A 22,951-nucleotide genomic window follows, 5' to 3' on the forward strand; every position below is an offset into this window, starting at 1 on the left:
TTCAAAAAAAATTACCCCCCCCCCCACTTCACATCCTGACTTGTTTTTCTAGTAGTTCAAGTGATGGTGTCTTAACCAAAGTGTCTTAACTGACAATAACTTCAGCAGCTAGAGATGCTGGCGAAGATCAGCAGCCTTGGCTCTAGACAGAAACTCAAGGACTCGTAATGCTCATTTCAGGCATCTGCATTATCCAGCTTGGATTAAAAACAGAGTCGTAGAAGAATTCACATTTTACCCATCCAGCTCCCTTAAACACTTAGACACCATTTGCTTTACACAACACTTACTCTGCAAGGGCCATGGGAAGAGGGAGGATCTGATCTCTTATTGTCTCCCCTCTCCTTACACTGGTAACACGCCAGGAAGAAAGATCCCCATGACCCTTGAGAAACAAAAGGGCTAACTCTAAAGGAACTGGCCGAATAACAAAAGTCTTTGTCAAATGACCTAGTGACCAGTAGCAAAGGGGCCAAATGAGAATTATAGTTTCAGAGTATGCGCATCACAACTGCAAGGTCCTGTCCTATGTGTCCCTTAACCCTAATGGTGGGGGTGTGATCAATAGCGGCCACTGCCCACAAGAGGTCATAGAGGCTGACCAATGATCGGTCACAGGATTTGGCCAAATTGTTCTGGTTTTGTCCCCATCTTACTTCCTTGGAATGATACTTTAGAAATAAGCATTGCTACTTTATTAGGAAGTAACTAAACTGAAGAAGTCTTACTTTGTCACAGCTGCGTCTCTGCCAGGAGAAAAGACGTGTGGCCTTCATCTGTTCTGGTTGTTTCTGTATCCTCCTCTGCAAAGAAACTGGACATTTAAACCTCACAGCTTTGGTAATACTTAAAGTGCCTTATGTTGGTTCAGAAGGGGTCCGTGCTCTCATCATTTCTAGTGTGTATTCATACCACAACAACCATGCGTTACTCAGCAGGAAGCCTTTGTCAAATGGTGAGCAGTCGAATGCAACCCAGCAAATTTCATGGCTGACTGGGTCTGATTAACTGCAATTCCACGAGATGGGAGGTGTAGCTCAGCCACAGGTCAGCCACTCCTAATATACCGTATTTATTCGAATGTAATGCACGCCTTTTTTGGCCAAATTACATCATAAAAAAATTAGGGTGCGCATTAGATTTTATGACACCAGCAAATACTTTTTCGGTTTCAAAGTTTTGAAAATTCAGGTGCACATTAGATTTGATGGCAGATTGTGTAAATACAATAATAGAACATTCTTAACAAATACACCTGTCGGCATGTACAAGTAAAACTAACTTGTTATGTGACACCCCCACCCAGTATTTTCTTAATATTTTAAAATGTTTTTAACCATTTATTGATAATTTTGAAGTTTTCTTTTATATTTTTGTAAACAGCTCAGAGGCAGTTTGCAAATTTTGTTTTTAAGAAATACATAGAATGAAATACTTTTAGCACCTTAGAAATGTAAGTGTGAAGTATCTTATCCTGGTGTGAGGAAGAGTTAATTCTAATGCACATTTCTATGGCTGAAGGGAAATGAGTTCACTGCTGCTCATTCCTTGATTGATTGAATTTCTATGCCATTCATTCAGATGAATCTCAAAGCTGCTTACAAACTAATGACAACAACATAATAATTATAATAGAACATCACAAATGCAGCATAAATCATATAAAATAATTAACAAAAAATCATCAACCAATCTCCTTTATTGGCATAGAAAAAGTGCATTGTATACATGGACTGGAACACAACACAGTTAACAAAACATAGTTGGAGATACATTAGGATAAAACTGTCCAGACATCATGAGGTACGAAAGTGGCTCTTAGGACCTATGGTGACGTAATTTCATGGCGTCACTCAAAAATCTTGCCACATTCTCCCACAACGTCATTCCTACAATTGATGAACAAATAATCAGTAAAACAACTGCAATCTATAAAACACTATTAACGAAACAGCAACTGAAACATAAGCTTAACACCACAATTACAGCAAATTATTTGCCGTTTGAGTGAATGGTCAAAGATTCCTGAAGTATAGTTTTGATTTAACCAGACAGCTAGAAGGAAGGTCAACCTCTTAGGAATCTCAAAAGGTAAATTATACCCTGTTACGTATGTTTACTTGACTCAACCTGGCATTTGACACTGGGTTAAATGTTTGGCAAGACCTGAAGCGTTTCAGGCTCAATTTGCTCACAAAGCTTGCTTATAGCTAGCCGCAGTTGCACCCATTATTGCTGCCTCTTCTCACCTATATTGCTTCTCGGTGCAGGTATTCTAACCCTTTAAGGGAATGCGTCAGAACTCTCAACGAGACTTCTTCACAACGAGCTTTTTCTTGTTCTAGAAAACACTGGAATGACTTTCCCAACACTAAATCTGTCCTATTTACCATTATCACTATTTAGTAGGAGGAAAAGTAGTAGTAGTAGTAAAATTTATATACCATCCTTTATCTGAGGATCACAGGACAGTTTACAATATAGAAACACAAAAATACATAACATAGTAATAAAAGCAATTACACCCCCACCTCACCCCCACAGTTTATAAGGCTATAAATTGTTCATCAAAGGCATGGGAGAAGAATGTTTTTGCCTTACAGCTAAAAATATGCAATGAAGATGCCAGGCCAGCCCCCTGGGGAGAGCATTCAACACGCAGGGCACCACTGCAGAAAAGGCAGGTTCTCCTGTTGCCGCCCTCTGAGTCTCTCGTGAAGAACACACCTGAAGACGGGACACAGATGATGATTACAGGGTCTGGATTGGCTCATATGGGGAGAGGTGGTCCATGTGACAAGCACTCACATTGCCCACTCATATTTTTCATTAAATCAAGATATGAACCACCCTTCTCTCTGTGCATGCCTCTCCTTTTAAAAAAAAAAATTGTATTAAGTTTTACAATTTTATATTGATAACAATGACATTATTTCATAGAAAAAGAAAAAATACAATTCCCGTATCTCTCCCCCCCACGACTTCCCTCAACTTCCTCTTCTGTTTCATTGCATATTAACTTCTCCTGCTTGTTTTATTATACCTTAATATTGCATTTTTTATTTTAAATATTGTTCTGTTCTTATCCTTTTTATACCATAATTGTTATCAAACTACCTCTTACACTTTTTTTATTTTTGAATTTTTACATCTTAACTTCTATGTCCATTTTGTTAATTGTGTTTACTTAAACCCTGCTAGTGAGTTCACTTCTTTACAATATTTCTGTAAGTACAACTTGAATGGTTCCCACTCTTTTTTGAAGTCTATATTGGTTTTGTCTCATAAGTTTCCCAGTTAGCTTCCCAATTTCCACATAGTCCATCAGTTTTTCTTGACATTCTTCTTTTGTTGGTATCTTGTCTTATTTCCATTTTTGGGCTAGTAATATCCTAGCCGCAGTTGTGGCATACATAAATAGTTTCTTCTGCTCCTTTGGCAAGTCTTGACCTATAATGCCTAGCAAAAAAGCTTCTGGTCTTTTAACAACGGTTATTTTAAACATTCTTTTCAATTCATTATAAATTATTTCCCAATTTTTAAAAATTATGTTACAATTCCACCACATGTGATAAAACGTTCCTTCCTTCTCTTTACATTTCCAACATGCCTCCCCTTCAAAGTTTACTGCATTTTGCTCTGGAAATCTTCACTTTTCATTTTCTGGCCAAAATCTTCTTTTTTTCTAACAGGTTGGGATTGGTAATTGAAAACTTACATGGTTAATATTTTAGCTTTTAATAAAAGGCTTGTTGGAGAAAAATGATCAGCCATAAAAAATAGAAAGGTTAAAAAATGGTCAAATGCCATGAAAGGATTCACTGATTAACAGTAAAAATAATGTTTCGTTTCTTCATTAACTTAGATGAAGCATGTAACTTCATTATTAGACTAATGAAACTGATATCTGTTTTGAAAATACATACAGTGCTTGTAGGGACCATGATGGATTGAACTTCACTAGTGGGTAATAGAAAGTTTTTATGCAGCCTACCTGCTGTCTCCTGGAAAATATCTCCCTAGCGAATTTAAAATGTTACTTTCAAGTCTAATTGCTGGAAATGTGTGTTTAGAATTGGCTACTCTACCACTGCTGTTGTAGGGTTCCTGTATGGTTGGCCAAGAGGAAGTGTAGCCCTTGGGCCAAAAAGATGAACCACCACTTTATTATACTGTCAATATCCACAGCAAGGCTCATCTGGCACTTTTGTTACATATCTTTAGGCACCACACAAAAACATCCCTCTTTTCCCAGGCCTTTGGCTGCTTAAACAATCGACGGCCTTGTGAGACTTGATGTTGTATACAGTTTAAGGTTGGGGGAGAAGAGAGGAGGTGATCTGTAAAAAGGATTTATGATCTGAAAATAGAGGTGATGTATGTATTTCTGTAACCCAAGAAAACCTTTAATAAAAATACATTTTTTTAAAAATATGGACTTTTAAACAGGGGGTATTGTTTTTATTTGTTATTATGGTATGTATTTTTGTGTTTTACAAGAGACAGCTAGCAGACTAGTCGTCTCTCACAGCAGGAGAACTACTACTGTATCTTCCACCACTCTCACCGAGGGATGAAGCAACCCATATCTGCTGCAGTTCTAAACCAGCAGGTGAAGTATGTTCCATAGGGAGCTGTGGTGTTAGCATCTCTTCACACCTCCAAGCGGAGGTCTCCATGTGTTTTTATGCTTCTAAATCTTCCCCCTTGTCTGCTTCACATACTTCTAAGCATCAGAGGCCTTCCAGTGAAAGAAAGATAGTTAATCCATGCCCATTCTAGTAGGAACTGCAATTGAGATTGTATTAAGTATTTTGGATAGAAAGCAAGCAGGTCCCTACCTATTGTTGTTGTTGTTGTTGTTGTTGTTGTTGTTGAGTCATTTAGTCATGTCTGACTCTTCGTGACCCCATGAACCAGAGCACACCAGGCACTCCTGTCTTCCACTGCCTCCCGCAGTTTGGTCAAACTCATGTTAGTAGCTTCGAGAACACTGTCCAACCATCTCGTCCTCTGTCCCCTTCTCCTTGTGCCCTCGATCTTTCCCAACATCAGGGTCTTTTCCAGGGAGTCTTCTCTTCTCATGAGGTGGCCAAGTCTTGGAGCCTCAGCTTCACGATCTGTCCTTCCAGGAAGCACTCAGGGCTAATTTCCTTCAGAATGGATAGGTTTGATGTTCTTGCAGTCCATGGGACTCTCAAGAGTCTCCTCCAGCACCATAATTCAAAAGCATCAATTCTTCGGCGATCAGCCTTCTTTATGATCCAGCTCTCATTTCCATACATCACTACTGGGAAAACCCTAGCTTTAACGATACGGACCTTTGTCGGCAAGGTGATATCTCTGCTTTTAAGATGCTGTCTAGGTTTATCATTGCTTTTCTCCCAAGAAGCAGGTGTCTTTTAATTTCGTGACTGCTGTCACCATCTGCAGTGATCATGGAGCCCAAGAAAGTAAAACCTCTCACTGCCTCAATTTCTTGCTCTTCTGTTTGCCAGGAGGTGATGGGACCCGTGGCCATGATCTTCGTTTTTTTGATGTTGAGCTTCAGACCATATTTTGCGCTCTCCTCTTTCACCCTCATTAAAAGGTTCTTTAATTCCTCCTCACTTTCTGCCATCAAGGTTGTGTCATCTGCATATCTGAGGTTGTTGATATTTCTTCCAGCAATCTTAATTCCAGTTTGGGATTCATCCAATCCACCCTTTCGCATGATGAATTCTGCATATAAGTTAAATAAGCAGGGAGACAATATACAGCCTTGCCGTACTCCTTTCCCAATTTTGAACCAATCAGTTGTTCCATATCCAGTTCTAACTGTAGCTTCTTGTCCCACATAGAGATTTCTCAGGAGACAGATGAGGCACTCCCATTTCTTTAGGAACTTGCCATAGTTTGCTGTTGTCGACACAGTCAAAGGCTTTTGCATAGTCAATGAAGGAGAAGAAGATGTGTTTCTGGTACTCTCTAGCTTTTTCCATAATCCAGCGCATGTTTGCAATTTGGTCTCTGGTTCCTCTGCCTCTTCTTAATCCATCTTGCACTTCTGGGAGTTCTTGGTCCACATACTGCTTAAGCCTGCCTTGTATAATTTTAAGCATAACCTATAGAATACCTGTAAAAGCATACTAGCCTGTCTATGTGGTTAATACATGTTGTAGATTATTGCAGTGATAACAAAAAGCTTTTCTGTTAAGTGAAATTCTGGGTTAACCCTATCCATTAGCCAGAGGGAGGTGATCCATAGTCAGTGTGATACGAGGGGTACTATTAAACATGTTGTATCTTGAGCTGTATCTACTTGAGCAGGAGAATGTGGGTTTTTCTGATTTTTTAACATGGGTGGTCTTAACTTTTGTATGGTACCCTCGGGGTACCTAGCTTTCAGTGAGTGTTTGCTTCTGGTGCTAGGATTGTGTTTTTAAGTAATTTTTCTTTAAAATTATGCTATCTCATTCAACCATTTTCAGCCTTCATTTCAATTAACAGGATATGCTTTCAGTTAAATTTAATATAAATTCAGGAGGCTTACCTGTTTACATTGAAATTGAGAAAACAAAGAACTTTGTCAAATTCAATTTAGCATTACAGAGATTACTGCAGCACATCAGCCTTTTATCTATAGTAGTGTATAAAAGCACTTTGAACAGTGCATCAATTTTCACAGCCATTTAGTAGATTAGAAAGCAATTGTAAGCAAACTAAAACCCACATTAACTCCTGTCAACAGCCTCCCTTTTTCTCTGTTATGGATTGGTTTGAAATAACGATGAGGTCGGAACTGATTGCATCAACAGTACAGATGTATTATAAAAATGAATGAAGCCGCTGTACGAGAATTCAGAGTCATCAGTAGATATTTGTCCTATCTATGTAGCAGCTTTCATGTTTGCTTTTCTATATAGTACTATGAGCTTTTTGGAGGTGGGGGAGAAGAAGAAGAAGAAGAAGGTAGGCTGTATGTGAGACACGTCTAATCCCTGGATCCCGCAAGTGTTAAAATATAAGCCAAGCTAGCTTTCTGTGTTCAGGTGATAGCCTGGGTGATGGACTATTAAGGGAAACAAAGGAAATGGGCTCTGTGTGAGATGGCAGATGGGTGGGGTTAGAACATTAGAAGGGCAAAACCTGAGTTTAGAGTGGAGTTGCTGTGATGGGACCTAGAAGTAAAGCAGCGAACTTGAGACAGTCAGAGCAACGTTTGAGAGTCTGATTTCTCTTTCAATCTAAGGCTGCAGGTATGGGAGAAACAGGACCTTTTGGGGGTGTAACTGCTGTGAACCCCCACTATTGTATATTTGTGTAAATAAACCATATATCATAAACCACTGTCTCTGCTGTGTTCCCAAAGGAAACAGAAACCCTGGGTGGGGGCCTGGAACTCCTGGAATCTTGCACTGCTCTGAGATTAGGGTGATGTGCAGCAATGCAAAAACAAAACAAAGCTCTGACATTAAGGGAACATGTCCCTGTCACCAAGAAACAATTGCTTATGTTTTGAAACAGTAATTATATCTAGTGACAGCTTTTTAAACAGTGCTCAATTTTCTATTCTAATAGTATTGCAGTTATATCTGTCTAGTGTTTTGTATGCAATCAACAAAATACTTACGTAAATAGAATCACATATTTTATTTATTTGTTCATTCATTTATTTATTTTAAATGAGCACTCCTCTGAACAATTGTTCTGATCCATTTGCAACATTATTTCCTGGTGCTGTCTTAAAAGCAATTAGAGTAACTAAAAATGACATTTTATCTGAGCTTAAAAGCAATTAAAATAAAGTGTACTTTTAATCATAGATGGAAAACCACCTATAAGCTAGTGTTCAAGGTCCTTTATATAATTTAAAATAAGGCTTGCTTTTTAAAAGAAAAAAATAATGTGCCCCTCTTGTTGTTCTGTGGGTGAATTTAGAATATGAGATTTTTAGACGGGGGGGCATGAATTACTGAGGAGCGTACCAGTGCATATCTTTTTAATTGCTTGCCTGGGTTGGAACAGTAATTTTCTTTCAGATAAGGAGTATTTCTATGCTGCTAATTTCTTTTTTGTTTTTTTTTGTAAAAAGAAAAAGCTGCCTTGACCTTCACTAAAATTTTACCTAACAAGCAGTGTCTGTCCTGCTACAGTATGAATAATCACAGATTGGTATACAGTGGTACCTCGGGTTAAGTACTTTATTCGTTCCAGGGGTCCGTTCTTAACCTGAAACTGTTCTTCTTAACCTGAAGCACCACTTTAGCTAATGGGGCCTCCTGCTGCCACTGCACTGCCACTGCACGATTTCTGTTCTCATCCTAAAGCAAAGTTCTTAACCCGAGGTAATATTTCTGGGTTAGTGGAGTCTAAAAGCGTATGTAACCTGAAGCGTATGTAACCCGAGGTACCACTGTATTTATTTCCTGGTATCATAGGGTAGGCTGACCTTTCTGGACTGTCATCTAAATGAGACTTTAGCATTGCTTGATATCCTGTTAGAGAAGGCAAGGCAGAACTCAGCGGCCAGGTTGCTCACTGGAACAAGACGGTTTGAGCATCTTTCAATGATCCTGGTCCAACTGCACTGGCTACCGATTAGTTTCCAGGCCCAATTCAAAGTGCCGCCGGAGCACGATTTCTGTTCTCATCTTGAAGCAAAGTTCTTAACCTGAAGCACTATTTCTGGGTTAGCAGGGTCTGTAATCTGAAGCGTATGTAACCTGAAGCGTATGTAACCCGAGGTACCACTGTACTGTGGTACCTTGGAAGTCGAACGGAATCTGTTCCGGAAGTCCTTTCAACTTCCAAAATGTTCGGAAACCAAGGCGTGGCTTCTGATTGCCTGCAGAAAGCTCCTGATGTTTGGGTTCCAAAGAATGTTTACAAACTGGAACACTCACTTCTGGGTTTGCGGCATTCGGGAGCCAAAATGTTCGACTCACAAGGCGTTCGCGAACAAAGGTACGGCTGTATTTCATGAACCCAAAACACAGCATGGTAATTTTCAGTATTAACTACCTAAATCTAGTGAGAGTTGTTCAAAGAAGACTAAACAATTCTTGGCTTTTGTTTTTCAGTTCATCAGCCTTATTGCATTAACTGTATGCTGTTGCAAAAAGAAAAGAAAAGAAAAAAATCTTGCAAAAATATAAACTGTGAACCAGTGAAAGTAAATTGTCCTAGACACATAATAGTAATCCAAAATTTTGCCAATTATAATTCATTAGATGTGTCATGACAATTTAACTATATTGTGCCCTTGAACCTGAGTCACATTCTTAAGGCCACAAAGGCAATTTTAGCTACTTCCCTGGTTACACTAGCAACAAGTCTTACAAGACTCATTCAGTGAATGGGACCATATAAATGGTGGTGTGAAAGTCTGTCTTACTCTAGTGCTGCCCACAAAAAAGGCCAGATCATTGCTAGTTTTAATATAATGTCCCTTTGTCATGGATCCAAACCTTAAAGCAGGTAACAAGGAATCACGAATTACAGATTAACACAACCCAATCCTCATGTCTGCAGAGGGAGTTTCAGAACCCCTTGTAAGGTCCTACTGAGGAGCAAAATGGGGCAAACTAGGCACATATACTCAAACCTTCCATGCACTGAAGGGGGCTCTTGGAGCGCTTATATTCCATTTTGAATAAAGATGCTGCATATGTTCACATGAAGCCGTGGTTAATGGCTCATGTTGAGCAGAATTTTTGTTACTAGAATGTAATAATGTTAATAATTATGAAGCAATGGCTGTGATTTGCTGGAAAATGAGAGGATGATTAAGGTATTTATCTTTTTATTAGCTACTGCTTTTTATGATACTTATGGAAATGCACTAAGTAAATTATTAAAACTGAATAAATTTTGCATGAAATTCTGCCAACAGCTAAAAATATTTCTGGATTAAGTCACAGATGTGTTTCTTCTTCTTCTTCTTCAGGTGTTTGGCATTCCTGTCTTGATACCTTATGTGGCATGTTTCCTATCAGAAAATATTTTTTAAAATTACACTGCACTTAACAGCTTGAGCTATCAGTTCCAGCCATTTTGTTTCTATTCTTTTTGCCCTTCCCATCTGAAAATCCCTTGCAGGGGGTTCCCAATGGTGTCCCATTCAGGCACTCATCAGGTCCACTGGGAAGCTTTAACACCTTGGGCTTTCCTAGGCCAGGGGTTGTTAACCAGTTGCTGATAATGTTGGCACATCACATCATCCCTGATCATTGGCCACTGGCTGATGGGAGGTGTAGCCTAGCAGTGTAGAGCCACAATTTAGCCACCCCTTCATTTTAAAAATAAAAGAAATATTAGCTAGTTCAACTTAATTTATATCAGCCTTAAAACATTAATATTTTTTCAATTTACAATTTGTAACACCATCAGAGAGGGAGAGGAGGAGCAGCAAAAAAAGCACTTACATCAGGATGGAGATGCTGATGTCTTGGCAAAGTGAAGCATCTATTTACCCCATGGTAAGAAAGCAGTATTTAAAGGCAGAATTTAAATATAGCTTTCAAACACAATTTAAGCCCAGGATTCAAGTCATGCTGGTGCAAATCCAACACTAAATCAAATGAGGCAATGTACTGCAGAATGTACACCAGTGGGTGGAGGAGAGAAGGAGGAGCCACCAGGTCACTCCCTAATATGTCTGCAGCAGATCTTAAGGTCACTTACGAAAATGCCCTGTATGTTATGGGTTTACCTTTGCAATCTAAAATAAGTGGTCCAGTTTTTAAATGAAAGGCATTGATGAGGTTTTTGAGGTTTGAAGTTTTTTCTACAATCAAGTGGTATGTAAATTTTATGAAAGAAAAAATAATAATTCATCAAGGTTTCTTTATAAAGCAGCACCTTCTCAATGCCTCCGTTCCCAGTTAATCATAAAAAGCAAAAAAAAAAAAATGTTCATTGACATCCTATTAAACTAGAGTTGAGGATTGGACAGTGAAGGATGAAGTGAACTGTGTTCCCTGAACTTCCACAACCCCAGGGAAGTAACAGTAATAGTAGACTGGGAAGCAGATACATTCTAGAAGCACGGCAACTGGCTGCTAAATCCCTTAAGAGCAGTTCTCTGACAGAATATATTATATGATACACCAAAGAACTGAGATGATGAAGCAGAGTTGTAGAAGAATCCTTACTACCTTGTTTTTCAGAGTTTGGGTGCTAGGTTTCACCACATAATTTCACTGTTGCCTATCATATTTTTGTGTTATTTTTCAGACGCTGTTCTGGTGTATTGTACAGTATAGGTCAAATGCTGCTTTTGTAACTAGAGATTCTTCAGGAATAAAAGCATCACAGCCATGTTTGTGCAGTACAAGATGTGATATTTCAGTAAAAATATGTGGATTAGTTTTATATAAGTCTGTTAAGGAAGGAAGAAATTAATATCAGGCAATATGAAAAAAACATTAAATGTTGCTTTTAAGTGCACTATTCATACTTAAATTAGTAGGACTTTACTTCTGAGTAGTAGACACATAAAATTCCACTGTTAACTGCTGTGAGTAAAATCATTCTGTTGAAAAGATTTAGTCATAAATCCCTTTATAAAACTTTTGTTGACTTTTTTTCTCCATAATGCTTTCTATTTAATTCTGTGCTATGGTTTATATCAAATATTTATTGAAATGTGGCTTGAATACCCAGACACTGTCGAGATGGTTCAGTGATTTAGTGGTGCTTCTCCTACAGCTTTCCCTGTAACCAGCAGGTGCTCTGGTATTATCATAAATATTTCCTTTACACACACACACACACACACACACACACACACACAAACTTACATGCTTCTGATTGAATTCAACTTGTTGCATAATAAATATCCCATGATGATCTCCAACCTTTTGTTTGTACTATTGCCTCTTGGTCTAGACATCCACTTTTCAGGGCTGCTTAGCTAAACTGAAGCAGGCAGAGAGAAACAAAATATTGTTCTATATACACCTACTGCTGCCACCCTACCAAAACTCCTGTCTTTTCTTCCTCAGTCTCTTTGCTCTTGGGGGTTGGGTAGGGGGAACCTCATTTAGCCCTGGTGCAGTTGCTGCATAGGGTGGAGGGGGCTAATTATTCCTTCCTCCTTTTCTTCTGGGACTTCTCTTCTGGGACTGGCAAAACTGCTGGCTTTTTTTAACTTGTACTTGCTGCCATACTGGGCACAGTTTTGGCTTGGGCTAATCACAGTTTTATTTTTCCTAAGCCATGGGGGACGGTCAGGAACTTCACGTAAGTGTTGAAGTCTATTTTTCATCAGGTTTTTTTTTTTTTTAATCCTCAATCATCTACTTGCGTGGCATCTTTCCAATTTGTTCAGGAAAAAATAATAATGCAGGGGGGTCATGGGAGTTGTTTTACTGCTTTTTCTCCATGACCCTGGGACCCTGGAACACTCAGCCCTCCTAACGTTATTTTTTCACTCAGTCACAGGCCAGACGTTGCTTTCAACGTCTCACACACTCAAAACATTCACTGGAGTGTCCCCACACGCACATTCAGAAAAACCCATGCACCTCCCCCAATCCCCTTTTTACCAACACCAAAACCACAACCACAACCGGCAGCGCTTAGACTTCGACCGGGGCCCAGCAGACCCTTTACTGCTTTTTCTGGGCGACACCAAAACCAGTGGCACTTTTTCCGCCCTACTGGTCGGGCTGATCAGGCCCTGTTTTTTGCTCTCACCTATACCCTGTGGAGCTTGTTCCCACCTATACCCTGTGGAGCCTACCTTGTTCCTCGAGATACCTTCTTTCTGCACGGCCGTTGCTCTTTCTCTCCATCACTTGTCGCGTGTCCACTCAGGAACGGGTGGCCAGTCCCTCCCATGAAGTTGGCAGGATGCGCGCTGGAACTGTTGACCCGGAATCCCGAGCTGCTTGCCTTGCAGTGACGCCCTGGACCTTTTGTCCCTCGATCTCGGGGAACGTGCTTTTTCCCGGCCAATGCACCAGAAATATGTAGCCTTTTTAGGCCCTTTAAACCATGGGTAGGAAAAATGTTGCACCCGAGCTGGGACGAAAAGGAGCCAAACACCACCAAGGGGTTAAACCCAGAGAAAGAGCTTTATTCTGCCATCCTGGGTGGGCAGAGGAGCAAGTGTGATAAGTCACAAACAAGCACGAAGTTCACAGGCATTGCACAGAGTTTATATCCCCCTTTCTAGTTCCCTCCCCCTTCTTCAAGAGTCCTGCCCAGGAGTTCCTCTGAGCATGAACAGAAAGCTGTCTTGGGACCATTTTTGGACTTTTCCCAGGAAGGGGGTGAGAGGGTTTTCAGAGTGTTCCCGCTGTTTCATTCTTGTGCTTTGGCATGGTTCCCGGACAGAACGCAAGTTGCAATGTGGTTCTTTAGCAAGGCCAAAGGCTCTGAGAAGGGCCTGAGAAGACAATGGGCTCTGTTCTCTACCTTGTTGCAATCTTTTTTTAGTTACAGCAAGCGCGGAATGCTTAGCTAATGCATTTTGTCTTAGAGGAAAATGCAGTTTTTAAAATTCTCGAGGCGAGGCTTTTGAGGCCTGGCTGGGGGGAATTCACAGACAGTTTTAGGGCTTTTTTGGGGGGTAACCCAACTGTACCCCTTCAACACTTGTTTACATTGAACTGCATTTGGTATTTTACCTCCCATTCGCTCACTTTGAAGAGATCCTTTTGGAGCTTTCCTCACCCATCACTCTAAATTATTTATGAACAAGTTAAAAGGCATAGGTCCCAGTACCAGTCCTTGGGGGACTCCACTTTCTATAGCCTTTCATTAGGAAATCTGACCATTTATTCCTGCTCAGCTGTTTCATTACCAGTTACTGATCTGCAAGAGTTCTCCTTTTATTATTAACTTCTAAACCTATTCAGTCTTTGGTGAGCTGCTTTGTAAAACGTATTTTTGATTTAATTTATTTAATAAACTTTCTTTTTATTTTTCAACACAAAAACATAGAAAGTCATCAGAGAGATGCTTATATAATAATGGTATGTGTATAGCATTATTCCACGTAGGTATATTAAGCTAACACATAATTTGAACCATATTTCGTTTTTAGGTATAGATAAGGAGTTATGGAAGTCATTCGTTGAAAGAGTTTAGTACACAATGTCAACTGAAACAACTCTCAGATCCAATAAGTTAGTGAAACAGGTCTTACCCCAGGGGTCAGCAAACTTTTTTTGAGGGGGCCAGTTCACCGTCCCCCAGACCTAGTGGGGGCCGGACTGCACACGGCGGAGGGGGCTTCTCTCTCTCCCTCTGCCGCTCTGCCTGCGGTTGGGAGGTGGCGCTACAGCCTCTCCTTTTTGGGCCAGCTTTCCCAGGCATGGGGCCAGCAGGCGCGCCAAGCTCCAGCCCACAGCGTGGCCATGGGGAGAGGCCGGCAAGCGGGCCATGAGGCTTCCTATCAAAGCCCAGCCCCTTCCTCTGCAGGGCACGGAGAAGCCAGGAAGAGGGAGGGAGGAGACGACGATGCAGTGAGGGGGGTAATTGCAAAAAAAATGGTGCCCGTAAAAATTTGGGGGAAAAAATGGTGACCGTGCCAACCCAAGCAGCGATTGCAGATCTGTTTGCGGGCTGGATCCAGAGGGTAATTGGGCCGGATCCGGCCCACAGGCCTTAGTTTGCCGACCCCTGCCTTACCCTTACAGTAGCCATGCTGGTTCCAGTTCAGCAACACTTGTTCTTCTATATACAGTGGTACCTCGGTTAAGTACTTAATTCGTTCCGGAGGTCTGTTCTTAACCTGAAACTGTTATTAACCTGAAGCACCACTTTAGCTAATGGAGTCTCCCGCTGCTGCCGCACCGCCAGAGCACAATTTCTGTTCTCATCCTGAAGCAAAGTTCTTAACCCGAGGTACTATTTCTGGGTTAGCGGAGTCTGTAACCTGAAGCGTATGTAACACGAGGTACCACTGTACTTGGTAATTTTATCCTTGATCGTGCTTTCTGCTAGTTTCCCTGGGACAGATGTTGAGCTAACTGGTTAAGCATATATTTGTAAGCATATATTAAGCACTTTTTTTTTAATGGAAACTTTCCGGTCCTCAGGTATAGAGGCTGATATTAGGGACAGCTTACATATTTTTTGTTAGATTAACAATTTTGCATTTGAGATCTTTAGTGCTTTACATTTTTTGTATTAGCAGTTTAGCAATTTTGCATTTGAATTCTTGGGTGGATGGCATGTGGATCCAGTGTTTTGTCAACTGTAATTTTGCCAGTAAGGCCTCAAACTCATAAAATCATATTCTTTGTTCCCCAGATAGAGAAGGGAGCAAAGCTAATTTTCATATAAAATGTTTGCTTAGTTTTAAGCATTTAATATGTAAGATGTGCTCCCTTGAGCTGTTTCACATGAAGGCCTTGACATCCATATATTTTTGTAATCATCCATGCAACTATGTGGTCTCAATAGACCACAGGGTGCATATCTATATATAATAAATCCATCTTGCCAGTAATTTCGCTGATCTTGCTTCAACAGATAACATTTGTAACATGCCCTTTGAGCTTTCCACCTCACCTAGGACTTTTGCAAAAGAGCTGTTTTTTCTGTGGTAGGGAACAGGTTATCTTATGTCTCAAGTGAGACAACAGAATATCTGTTTCTACTAGTGTTTATATAGTCTTTTAAGTCCAATAAGCTTTCCTGCTTAGCTGGGATGTATGCTGCTCCTAGAATGCAATTCCGTACAGTTGGTGTGTGCTCAATAGGACTTACTGTTGATTAGGATTAGGACAGTGCCTGCACACTGTCTCACCAGAGTGGTGCTTGCTCTGGTTATCTCCCGCTTGGACTACTGCAATGCACTCTACATGGGTCTACCCTTAAAGGTGACTCAGAAACTTCAATTAATCCAGAATGCGGCAGCTAGACTGGTGACTGGGAGTGGCCACCGAGACCATATAACACCAGTCTTGAAAGACCTATATTGGCTCCCAGTACATTTCCGAGCACAATTCAAAGTGTTGGTGCTGATCTTTAAAGTCCTAAACAGCCTCGGTCCAGTATACCTGAAGGAGCGTCTTCACCTCCATCGTTCTGCCCAGACACTGAGGTCCAGCTCCAGGGCCTTCTGGCGGTTCCCTTGCTGCGAGAAGTGAAGTTACAGGGAACCAGGCAGAGAGCCTTCTTGGTAGTGGTGCCCACCCTGTGGAACGCCTTCCCATCATATGTTAAGGAGATAAAGAACTACACAACTTTTAGAAGACATCTGAAGGCAGCCTTGTATTTTTATTTACAGTGGTACCTCCAGTTGCGGACGGGATCTGTTCCAGAGGTCCGGCCAGATCCCAAGGTTTTCGCAACTAGAAAGACCACTTCTGCGCATGCGCGCATGGCAAAAACCCAGAAATATACTTCCAGGTTTGCCACTTACGTATCCTGAAGCTTACGTAACCAGAGGGATATGTAAGCAGATGTTTGACTGTATTTATTTATTGAATTTATATTCTGCCCTATACCTGGAGGTCTCAGGGCAGCTCACAGAACAAAGCCAGAACACAAAACCACAAAATATATAATCAAAATAAAAACAACCCAATAACACCCCCCCCCATTTTTTTTATAAGGGCATAGTGTTAAATAGTGGGTAGACATAGCAGACGATGCAGCGATTTCTCCAAAGCAGATCTTTATTTGTAAGCTGGAACTGAACAGCAAACAGCTCAGCCGGCCTGCTTTTATAGGCAGTCGGCTGTCAATATTGTAGCAACAACCCAGGGTTTCCCACCTAAGGTAACTGACGTGGACCTGAGTGAAAACTATAAACCCGATACTCCTGGTGGCCAGGGTGAGAACTTCAATACATAACACATAGGATGTCAATCAAATCAACAAAGGCCTGGTTAAAAAGGAACGTTTTTGCCTGGTGCCTAAAGATGTATAATGAAGGTGACAGGCAAACTTCCCTGGGGAGAGCGTTCCACAGACCAGAGTATTGGGAAGTTTTTAATGTTTGACGTCTTATTATGTTTGTATAGGTGTTGAAAGGCGCCCAGAGTGGCTGGGGCAACCCAGCCAGATGGGGGGTAATAAATAATAAAATTATTATTATAGGATTAAGTCGGATTGCACTGTTGCTAATATGCCCATTCTCGTGCCATAATCTGCTTTTTATACCCAAATAGGCATATTCCCCGCTTTTCCTATTTGGTTCTCTCTTCATACTTGGCAGCTGCAGTATGTTTCTAAACACATTCCAAGAGCTAGCTTCACTGTCATCTCAAATCAGATACTTTGCTTTCCAACACTTTAGGAGAAGGTGACATAGCTAGTACCTCACTGATAACCACAACTCTTCATGGATGCCCCTCAAATATAAATGACAAGTAAAGTAAAGCTAGCCTAGAGCTGGCTTGTTCTACTTTTTAAGCTCTGCACAAGTGTTTAAAAACATCAACATTCTGAATTAAGCCAGGCTGTTGTAAAGTTAATTTGATTTCTATTCCCAAAGAACAATATTAATCTTGGGACATCAGGTACTTCCAAGAGCAAAGAAAGACTACCCTATTAAGAGAGATTGTGGACACATGCTTTGCTGTATGCCACTAGAGCTGGATTAGACCTAGAATCTGTTCTACTCGCCAGATTTTGGGTAGGGGAGAACTACTACTGTACTTCCTACCTCACTGCTAGACTTTATTACCCTCTTACTAACATGGATGCTACTCCTTCTGTAGTGGATCCCACACTCAAATAAAGCCTTTACACATTTAATTTGGCTTCCTTATGTATTTACATACCATGCCAATAGACTTCAACAATAGACTTCAGAAGGGACTGCTTTCTGAAAGTGTGGTTTATAGCCATCCAAACCGTATGCGTGGATGTCTTTGCCCATATACTAATAGGCAAAGGAGAAACCTGGAAGGCAGAAGCAACCACTTTGGGTGAGTCATTTGTAAATACCGCTTCAATTTGGAATACAGCAAGCAGCCTCTTGCAATTCAGTGTAAATGTAGCACTGTTAGCTCAGAATCTAAATGCTGATACATGCAGCATGACACTGACTTCCAATATCTAGTGAATCCACTGCCTCATTGTAAACAGCTGCTGGCAGTTGCTGAACTGCATCAAATGTTCCTCTCAACAAATTCTCAATAATAGATTTTAATTTTCACAATTTCTCTGGTTATTTCGGTATTAGCCCACTTTACCTCTCTTGCATGCCTGCTGCTCGTGTTCTATACTACTTGCCCTGGAATCAATTTGTGTGAGTTCCAGCCCCCACCCTTTCCCACACACTACATCTCATCTCTCCACCACCTCGGATCTCCTGCTTTCTCTGTCAACAGCTCACAAAGCTTCTTCCTTGAAGTAGTTTGACAAATGACCTTACTCTGTCGCTTCTTCTTAGTTTAGGTGAAGGGTGATGCTGAATAATGGAGGGAGAATGTAGTGTTAGAGGAAGGGGTTCAGGCGAACATTTCAAAGTTGCATGGATTGTATAAGCTGACCTGGCATCATATTACAGCTGCAAGCGTGAAAGGGTTGCATGACTTTTACTTGGGTGTTGCAATCATATTCTTTGTAATCTTCAATTTTCAGTTCCAGAATTTTTAACTGTACCCTGGAACCTATTCTTAGGAGCTTTTTTGTGCTTTTTTGTAACCATACTTTGCCAACTTCCAGCTTTTCTCTCCAGGACAAAGAGTTGTAAGAGAAGATTGAGTTTCTGTATCTTTAACGATTACATAAGAGATGGAATTTTTGTAGGCATGGCTTGTCATATAGGGTGAGAAAAGTTTGTCTGTTAATTATTATTATTAATTTCATTTGTATACCATTTAATATTTTTAAGAAAAAAACTCATAATGGTTTACAACACATTAAAACATCAAATAAAGCAATCCAGAATAAAACATTACTGAAGAAAGTCAAATATATAGTATAAATTCAAAGCAACGTAATTAACAGGAAAGTAAAATATTAGCTTAATAATAATAATAATATTATACCGTATTACTTATACCCCACCCATGTGACTTGGGTTCCCCAGCCACTCTGGGCGGCTCCCAAAATAATATCAAACATTAAAAACTTTCCTAACTTCTTAAAGATTTTAAAATAAAACATTACCAAAACGTCAACTACAGAATGCACATTTAATGTAACAAAGTTAACAAAAATTATGTTTGTTGGTTGTTGTTGTTATTATTGTTGGTTGTTGTTGTTATTATTATTACTATTTCCCAGTCACTCTGGGCAGCTTATCTGCCTTCAGATAAAGGACTACCTTCAGATGTCTTCTAAATGTCGGATAGTTGCTTATTTCCCTGACGTCTGCTGGGAGGGTGTTCCACATGGCGGGTGCCACTTCCGAGAAGGCCCTCTGCCTGGTTCCCTGAACCTTACTTCTCGCAGTGAAGGAACCGCCAGAAGGCCCTCAGAGCTGGACCTCAGTGTCTGGGCTGAACGATGGGGGTGGAGATGCTCCTTCAGGTCTACTGGACCGAGGCCATCTAGGGTAAGGTTATCAGATTTTTTTCAATGAATCTGGGGACACTTTTCAACTTCAATGGATTTTGTATGGGGACTGATTTGTAAATCCGGGGACTGTCCCTGGGAAACGGGGACGTCTGGTAAACTTAGTCTAGGGCTTTAAAGGTCAGCACCAAAACTTTGAATTGTGCTCAGAAACGTACTGGGAGCCAATGTATATCTTTTAGGAAATCTTAAAGATTTCAAAAGAAAACATTGCTAAAGGAAGTCAAATATGAACTGCACATTTAAAACAGAGTAATAAGAGAATAAAATATTATCATTAGCATATAACGTATTTGCCGCTCTTGCTGCCAGTGGTGGTTCATGGCCATTGGTGGTTGTGGAGGCTGAGGCCCAACTGCGTCTGCACTAAGAGACAGCCAATAGGTTGTCCTTCCCCTTTTCCGCCCAACTCGTAACGGCACAGGCTTCCTGCTTCCTTCCATGGCCTCTGGTCCCCACTAAAGGAAAAGGGGAAGGGGGTGACAGGGCCATTGCTATAACCCAGCTGAGGTCGGGATGTGACCCATTGGTACACTGTGTCTCTCTCGTGACTAGTACTGGCAGTGCACATTCGAGTACTACTGGAGTAGTACAGTTATATAATATATATATATATATATATATATATATATATATATATAATTTATTTTTATATATTATCATGACCATATTGGAAAGCTTGGAAAGGGGTGATGTATTCATGTTAAATTAAAAGTAAAGGAAAAGGACCCCTGGGTGGTTAAGTCCAGTCAAAGACGACTATAGGGTGCAGCGTTCATCTTGCTTTAATACAATGCCCTCACAATTCTTACATCAAAATTGAGCATTAGTTCAATTCCCTTTTAGGAATTAAAGCAGTGGCCAGACATTCCTTAAATATTCAAAAGCTTTACTTGCAGAGCAGATGATAAAAGAATATATTCGCATTCGCAAGACATGCTTATCCAAGCATAGGCTCAGCTTCACTTAAAATTTAGCTTCTTGTTTTAAATCATAAACTGTGTCTCCCTCTTCCAGCTCTGCACTCGGTCTGCACTTTCCTATAGGCCATGAAGAGATTCACATTTAAACCTTTCTCTGTTCCATTCAGAGACCCAATAGCTGCTGCACTGCTGTCTCTCTATTCATAGAGAGCCCTCTCTGTAGTCTCTATTCAGAGAAAAAACATTAACACTTTCCTTCTAGCAGTGTTCAGAGAAGCTTCTTTATACAGCCATCTCTTTATGCTGTGACATTGCAGTGAACTCACACAAAATGGAGCATGTGACTTGGTACTTCTCATGTGACCAAAGTTAACTAACCACATGAAAGCTACTTGAGCTCATGCTAGAATCAGCTAGTAACTAATCAAAACTTGAAATTGCTTTCTGTAAACACACAGCAATATCTATTTAAGCAATCCCATTTCAACAAATGAAATCAGTATACGTATCTAACAGTATGGGCATTTCATATGCCTAATTGTCATATTCCTTTAGACACATTCTGCAATTATCAGATTTAAAACTGTTCAAAACAACACATCTGTAAATGCTCACTCAGTTCTCCTTTCTGTTGCTGGGATGGACAGATGGACAGCCACTGTAAGCTTAGAAACAAGTTCCTGTGCACAGACCACATACGTCTTTGATCCAAGAAAGATGAGTTCCAGTAAGCATAATCTTGAGTTTGAGACCTTTCCAAAATCTCGGATTCAAATAAGCACGACTGTAAGCAATGACATAAATACAGTTTCACCTCTCCTTTTTTCAACATGAAGATTAATATTCATGTAGAAAACAGCAAGTGCAAATCACAAAGTATCTGTTTTTCCCTAGGTATGCTTGTTGGATACCTATTACATTTATCTGCTTCCTGATGCATATACCCAGAGAGAAATGCTGAAGGTTCCTTGCATCTTACGTTTAATGCTCTCTTCTTGACATGAGTAATTATATCCAAGTCAGAAAAAATAATGTGAATCAGCTCTGAGCCATGTAGTGAACCTGGCTTTCAAACACAATTTCCAGCAATCAAAAGTGAAGCGGCAGAAAAGAAAAAGAAACCCAAGAAAATGTCTCTGAATGGAATGCGTAGAGCTAGAGGTGCTCTAAGATGCTGCTATCAACTTACCAAAGTGGAAAATGTCAGACTTTGCCACTCGCCACTAAGAATTAGATTATGAAATCAAACAACTACTATTTAATACCCATAGTAGAAAGTGTATTTTTGCAGGACGTAGGGGATGAAGTGTACAACATGTTTGGGCATATAAACATTCACTATGGTTTTATGCAATTTCACAAGGCCTTTTCAGACATTATGGGGTTGCTAATCTAGGTTTGCCCCAGGGACTTTATTGAACAGAGCTACAACCAATCCCAATTCTGATGGGCAAATCTACATTGCTTTACTGTTGTTTTTTAATGGTTAAGTGAAGGAGTACTACTAACTATTAAATGGTTTCTAATATTATTATTTATTAATTGCCTTCCACCTATGCCCCAAGGCAATGTACAGAATATAATAAAAACAGTTACAAAGCAGCACAACAAATAAGATGAGTTTAAAACAATTCAAAATGAGCAGCTGTGGCAGAGCCCTATTGCTCTACCCGAGAATACATGTTAGAACAAAAATGTCCTCTCTTGTTTCCATGGAGTACAGATACTGGTACGGGGTATCTGTTGTAGCTCAGTGAGCATGCTGTTTCACAGAACAGGGGAAGCCTTACAGAGAACCTACTTCTGAATCACTGTAGAATGGACTTCTAATATTTTGGTGCAACCGGTTTAGAATTTCAACAGCCAGGTTGCTCACCAGGGCAAGGCAGTTTGAGTATTTTATACTGATCCCGGTTCAACTGCACTGGTTACCAATTAGCTTCCAGGCCCAATTCAGAGTGCTGGTTTTGACCTACGTATAAAGCCTGAAAGGGCTCAGGACCACAATACCTCAAAGCCCGCCTCTCCCCATATAAACCATCCCAGACTCTGTGTTTATCATCTGAGGCTCCTCCACGTGAGGTCCAAAGGGTGGCAACATAAGAATGGACCTTTTCTGCAGTGGCTCTCCGTTTGTGGAATGCTGTCTCCAGGGAAGTTCATCTGGCACCTTCATTATACGTCTTTAGGCACCAGGCAAAAATGTTCTCTTCAACCAAGCCTTTGGCTGATTAATATTCTACGGCCTATTCTACGGTGCCCGTGTATTTGTGGGAGGGTTTGGGGGGGGTTTGGTTTTGTTTTAACTATTTCTTTTGTGCTTTTATTCTGTATTTTTATCTTGTGAACCACCCTAACATCTTCAGATGAAGGGTGGTATATATTTTTTAACAATAACAGCAGCAACAACAACAGGAACTTTAAGGAGACACTCTCCTACAGAACATAGTGACCTGATGTGTATATAAGGGGCAATGTGGTCTGTAAAATAACCTGGTCCCAAGCTGTATAGGGCTGGATGTGTTAGTACCAAAACTTGAACTTGGATTGGGAGC

General features: G+C 40.5%; 1 protein-coding gene and 1 long non-coding RNA gene across 2 annotated transcripts in view; one reads left to right on the forward strand and one right to left on the reverse strand.

Annotated features, from left to right (window-relative positions):
* Window positions 1–22,951, forward strand: part of DIAPH3 (diaphanous related formin 3) — a 118,209-nt gene that overhangs the window by 91,009 nt on the left and 4,249 nt on the right. The gene's annotated exons all lie outside the window — the stretch shown is intronic.
* Window positions 1,680–13,519, reverse strand: LOC308475908. The gene is made up of 3 exons (XR_013985518.1): window positions 12,728–13,519; window positions 2,602–2,727; window positions 1,680–1,889 (listed from the first exon to the last, which is right to left on the reverse strand). It is a non-coding gene; the product is annotated as an uncharacterized lncRNA (long non-coding RNA).

The sequence above is a fragment of the Podarcis pityusensis genome, assembly GCF_964106645.2.
Source record: "Podarcis pityusensis genome assembly, chromosome: 4".
NCBI classification, from domain to species: domain Eukaryota; kingdom Metazoa; phylum Chordata; class Lepidosauria; order Squamata; family Lacertidae; genus Podarcis; species Podarcis pityusensis.